This window comes from Anser cygnoides, chromosome 2, assembly GCF_040182565.1.
Source record: "Anser cygnoides isolate HZ-2024a breed goose chromosome 2, Taihu_goose_T2T_genome, whole genome shotgun sequence".
Lineage (NCBI taxonomy): Eukaryota > Metazoa > Chordata > Aves > Anseriformes > Anatidae > Anser > Anser cygnoides.
The window spans coordinates 19,261,278-19,267,277 of record NC_089874.1 but is presented as its reverse complement, the minus strand read 5'-3'; the positions used below and the strand labels follow the sequence as shown (position 1 = coordinate 19,267,277).

Sequence of the window (6,000 nt, the reverse complement as noted above, 5' to 3'; positions counted from 1 at the left end):
ACCGGGGAGGTGATTGGCAGCGCGGGGGCAATCCCTACCCAGCAGAGGCAGGCTGGGAGAGGAACCTGGGGGCGCTGGGCACCCGAGGGCTCCGTCCCTCGCTCCTCCGGTCCTTCGGTCCTTCTCCCTTCCCCGCAGCCCGGGGGCAGCCCCCGGCCGGGACGAGCGGCTCCCCCCGCGGGGCGGCGAGGGGAGGGCGCTGCCGCAGTGACTGCAGTCCCGGGGAGAGCTGCGGAGCCGCCCCGCCGCAGCCGGGCTGCCTGCAGGTGAAGTGAAAGTCGGCGGGGGGAAGGGGAGGAAGAGGAGGAGGAGGAGGAGGAGGAGGAGGAGGAGGAGGAGGAGGAGGAGGAAGCACGCAGCCCGCCCTGCAGCCGACAGCTCCGCGCCGCTCCGCGCAGCCTCCGCCTCTCCGCAGCTCGCCGCGGGAGCGAGGGGTATCCCGAGTTTGCCCCCCTCGCCTTGGGGTGACCTTGGGCCGGCTGCCCCCCTTCCCACCCTCCCACCTGCCCGGGGCCGGCCGTGAACTTGGGGAGGGCGGAGGGGGCTCCCCGTGGTCCCTGGGGAGCCGTGGGGGGCTCCGGCAGCCCGGGCGGGGGGGGTCCCGTAGCGCAGCATCCTTCGGCTGGCCCGGCTGCCCCGTGCGGAGGAAACTTACCGGTACGTCCGACTTGCGAAGTTGGTGCTTTGTGAGCGCGGAGTACCGCAAAAATGACTTTTTTTTTTCCCCCAAAAAAAATGTTTGCGGGAGGAGGGGTGTGTCGCGTGTATGGCCTGATGTCGGAAGCTTCCCATCACAGAATTGCTGCGCTCTTTGGAGGGGGGATACAGAAAATGATGTAAGAAAGTGCGATGTCGGTGGGAAGCTTTCCCTTTGAGCCCTAGGGGCAGAAATCAGCGTCCCCAAGCCTGGAGCCGCCGCTCTGCCCGCAGGTACAGCGGGGGGATGCTCAGGGGTGTTCGGCGTGTGGCTGTGCCCTCAGGTAGGAACTGCTCGCAGCCCAGGGCCAACTTTCTGCTGCTTCTGGAGTTAAAACTAGTGTTAACTTTAAGAATTTGGCTTCTTGGTGTTTGGCAAAGTTCAGCTGCTGCATGCGGTGCTGGTGGCTGTGGTGACGTAAGTTTCTCAGCATATTTAGACGTCGTGTTTAGTGCTTCGTTTCGTGCGCTGCTGTTGAAAATCAGTCGTTGTCATTCACTTTCATTTTTCTTGGACTTTCTGTGACGTGATAGTTTCAAAAGAGTTGTTTGGAGCTCTGCAGATGAGCACTGCGTACCGCCCGGGGAAATCGCCAGCTGCTCTCGGGTTGCTCAGGAGGGCTGCGTGGACGGTAGCTGCTTCTTATCGTGACAGCGTGTTTAGACTCTTGGGCAAAATATTGCATAATACCAAACATTAAAACTCCTTAAGTTTACCTCTTAATAAGCTGCCTTTCTGCAAGTTTGAACTGAAAATGAAAACCATGTTTATTTATTTATTTTTCTTCTGACCTTGTGAACTGTGTGAAGCAAAGTGCAGTGAGGATGCAGCGTATAGGAGTCTGTATCACCTGTCTCTAAGAATTAAAATTGTATATAGTGACCAATCTAGAAGATCTCTGACTAAATATAACAATTCTTTTTTTTTTTTTTTTTCCTTAGCTCTGTGTTTATCGAGAAATTTAACCTAATCTCAAATTCCTCCTGTAGGCTTTGATAACACCCTAAGTAATGCATGCAGGAAGTCCTATGCATGTAGTTGGTCCTGGTGTTACGTACATTGAGCAGGGTGCAGTGCTAACAGAGCACAACTCCTGCAACCAGAGAACAGCTCTGACCCCGTATTGTACGGACCCGGAGCTCTGACTGACGTACATAGGCCCGAAGACTTTACATAATGTCATAGTTCAGGCTTGTGGGTTTTAGACAGCTTTTATCCACAGATCATTGCAAAATTGGAGGAGGTCGTCTAGTACTGAGTGCTTTTAATGCTACTGTGCCTGGAACTATATACAGAGGGGGGTTTGTTTGTTTGTTTTCTGCTCCTGTGCTGCAGATGAATTATTCTAAAACTGTTTTGAAAATTTACTCTAGTTTAGACCGGCTGTGTTTTCTAAAGCACTCAATGTACAACAATAAAACTGCCATTGAAGAAAACTACTGCATTTAGTTACGTTTTTTTTTTTTCCACAGAAATTCTTCCCCCCATCCCAGAAAGCATTGCTTTTGTATTCAGTCATCTTTTTTTCTTTCCCGAAAAAAAATAGATGTTCTGAATAGCTAACTGTTGTCTACCTATTTCTCTATTTGAAATAGCAATCTCCTGTTTATTGCTTTGTGATAAATTGGTGTGCTGTTAAGCTGTACGTGTAGCTTTTGGTTTAGACTATTGGAAAAGGTGGGAAAAATTTAGTTGCCTTTTTCTATTCCCTCCTTACCACCCCCCCCCCCCCCCCCCCCCCCCAATTCCTAAGGAAGCCACTACTTTGGAACACCAGAATTGTTTCTTGAGAGAGTACATTCATCTCTCTTTATTGAAGGTTACAGCTTGGCAGTTCTCAAGTGTGGACACTTGTGTAATAGCTTCTGTCCGGGAGGTGGTTTTGCTGGGGCAAGGATGACGTCTAGGCTGCTGATGGTAATAGTTTGGATTTTGTAAGGTTGCCCTTAATTGAACAGCTCTCTTGTGTTTGACATTTGCCATGACCTCCAGCTGTAAGCAAAGGGAGACTGTTAATGATTTTGAAGTTCATCTTTCACTCAGTTGAAAATGAGGATGTTTAGTTCTAGTTCCTGTTCTAGCTCTCAGCCATGGCTGAATCTTCACTTTTTTTTTTTTTTTTTTTTTCTTTTTGGATATTCTATTGCATCCCTATGAGACTTGACTTTTACACATGTATGGAAAAATTCAGCAATGTACTGAAAGCCTAAGTACTTACAGGCTGTTTTACAGATACAAAAGTCTTAAAGATAAGACTTGCTTATTTTTATAATTGCTATCTGGATTAACCAGAGTTTGCAGAGGACTATTAAAAGTTGCTACAAGCAGTGAAGAAAGCAAGGAGGAGAAAATAGACTATGGGTGGCAAACATGGCACTGAGAATGGACAGCACTGTGAAGCAAGAATCAGAGGACATGAAACAAGATGAAGGGGGAGGCAACTGAAGTAAATGGAAAAGTAGGATGGAAGTAATGCTGGCAGGCAGGGAGAGAGGAAAAAACAGGGACTTTATTGTTCAGTTTGACTCATCGCTTCTATCAAATCGTGCTGAGTTAACAATCTGATGCAGGATGAGAGATTGTTTTTTCTTACCTTTTCTTATGCAGGTCATTTGACATTATTGTGGTGGGTAGAAGCTCAAGCCTGTAGACAAGAACTGTGTTGCAAACCCAGCTTAGTTATCTTAGTCCAGTTCTGGTAACTGACTAATTCATTTTGTGCACTACGTCAGTCCTGGGCTCTTCTGCTAAAGTAGTCCATGTGGCTGGTTTGTCGTGGTATCTCTGCATATTTGATCCCTGGCAACGATACTGAGCTTGTCGGCTCGAGCTTTCAAAGAGCCATTGGTGGTAACTGCTTTCCCTTGTAAATAGCCTGGCTGGAACATAAATTGCTGACCTGGTGGTGAAGGTCTTTCCAATCCATTACAAATATGTGGGTCTTTGGGCCGCTTTCAAAACATCATTTTCCAGGAGGCATCATTGAGTCTTTCATTCTGCAAAAAATAAATTGCTTTTGCTTGAATGTATTATACTGTGGTGCATAGGAGCATTCATGTGTCATACTAGACATCCAAATCCTTTGGACTGAAAAAGATGTGTTCACTGCTCTTCCAGTGGAGACTCACACAGATGCTTGACATTGTTTATCCGTAAGTCTACATGGCATTTGGTTTGTAGTTATGGATCCACTGAAGATGTATGGAACTTTGTATGCATAGTTTATATATGTGAAACTGCTCCTATTATGTTTTCTTGACAGATGAATAGTAGTGCTTCTTCCATTTTTCACCTAACATAAGCTGGAATTGGCTACATTCTTGGATGCTTTGCTTCAGAATTCATTAAATATTGGAATGATAGTTTTCCAAGCCAGTATGAAATGAATTTACTCCAAATGTATATAAAGATTCAAGGAAAATACTGAGATTTTCATTGCTAAGACTGAGGTATACTGCCAGATCTTGGGGGTAGTAATGTTATTTGTGCCAGGATTGTGTGCAATGTCAGGAGGAGAAACAGATTCCATGCTGTGGACGGAGTGGAATGGGACAGAGCAGTGTAAAGGTTTGCATGATGGAAAGGCTTGTGTTTTGAAGGGGATATTAAAATGATCTGTTATGCCTTTTACTGAAGCTTCCCCATGTAAGGGGAAGGGAAGAAACCCGCCTTTAAATCTCTTTTGAAAACTTCTTGGGAAATGCTTCACAGACCTATTGGAGTATCTAGGAATTGTTTGATACACTTTGTGCAATTTAATGGTAGGTCTGTAAAATATTGTGGGCCCTGGTTTTTTTTTTTTTTTCTTTCATACACTGTAGCTTTTGTATTTGTAACCATATAGTTTCTTTCCTTGTATTTCTTCCTTCTTCCCGTAATACTCTTAATCTTTTTGCTCTAGGCCCCAAACTGCGCCATTTTTAAAGTGCAATTTTTTATTTGTTTGCTTTTAATAGCATAGACTTAAACCAGTTTTCATCTATGCAGAGGAGAGAGGGGGAGATGCAGGGGAGCCTGTTACTCTTCTATGCTTCTTCTTGGACATAAAATGGTTTCCCTCTAGAAGTAGTGAGTTTGGCTGAGGAAGGGCTTGAGGTTGTAAGGGGCCTCTGGAGATCATCTGTTCAGATTTGCATCTGCTTGAGCAGGTTGCCCTGGACCATGTCCAGGTGGCTTTTGAGTACCTCCAAACTTCTGGTGTTTTGCGTGTTGTAATGATGCTATATGCATCTCTGTGTTGCCCAAACTCTCACAAGTCACCATTTTTACTCTTTGGCTTGCCTACCTGTTCCTTACCTCTCATCTTTCATTCAGTTTTCTTGTGATCTGTCCCCCCAAAGAGGGGTACAATGCTTCTTGTTCTCATGCTCATTTCTCTTTACAAGGACAGGGCAGGAAGCCCCTGCAGTGCCAGGTTGCATGGTGAGAAGTGTGAGATGCCAAGGCTCTCCTCTCTGTGAAACAGTAGCAAGAAAGAGCTGCAGCAAGCAGGTGTGGGTTCCAGGAGCTTGTACATGCAATTTCTTTTGTTGTTGTTGCATTTTGGGATGTGATGCCACAAGCAAATAAAGCACTGCTCTCTTAGTGTGCATTTGCCCTACTGGGTATAGGATGCCTTAACTCTGGAAGAGTGTAACTTAGTTTTGTCTGATTTAGGGGTTCTGGACAACATACATCTCAACATACGTGTATCCCTCCTTCTCCTTTTCTCTGCAGGTGTAATGTTAGGGTAATCCCAGATCATACTTTTGTGTGCTCCCTCTCCTCATGTCTGGATGTGCAGCTCACACAGAACCCTCTCTAGGTGGAATCCCAAGTCTCAGAGGAGACCTGCTGGGGAATGAACAAAATACGTATCTACTTATTTGCAATCTGTGATGTGTTCGTAGAATTTCAGGAAACACTGCAGGTTGTGAAGTTAGTTACTGCATGACTAACACTGCTATTTAATTCTGTACTTACCTTGAAATTAATTGAAACTATATTGCTTACATGAGAAGTCTTGCTGAGTAACTCAAGTATAACGTACAATGTAACATGCAGGATTGCTTATAATTAGACATTTACTAATTGTTTTAGAATTGAAATGTATAGCTTTTTTTACATAGGAAGGTTATTCAAAGTGAAATGTAGCAGTGTCATCTTTTTCTCGTCATTGACATACTATTCACTGATTTAAGAACTTTTCTTGCACTAGCAGATAAAATAATAGAAGCAGTTATCCTGCAGAAGTAGAACCTTCTATGAGCTTGTTGGAGTTAGCATTACATTGCTGTTGGATATTGGGATGGCAATGGGAAAGA

General features: G+C 45.2%; 1 protein-coding gene across 2 annotated transcripts in view; it reads left to right on the top strand.

Moving 5' to 3' along the window:
• The first annotated feature begins 250 nt into the window (after positions 1–250).
• KIAA1217 (KIAA1217 ortholog) overlaps positions 251–6,000 on the top strand; it is a 363,381-nt gene continuing 357,631 nt past the window's right edge. Inside the window, exon 1 of one of the 2 annotated variants that reach the window (XM_066991591.1) lies at positions 251–266. The gene's annotated coding sequence lies outside the window, so the exon portion shown is untranslated. Of the gene's footprint in view, positions 267–341; positions 658–6,000 lie in introns of those variants that run through there. The other variant, XM_066991590.1, reaches the window with a different exon arrangement.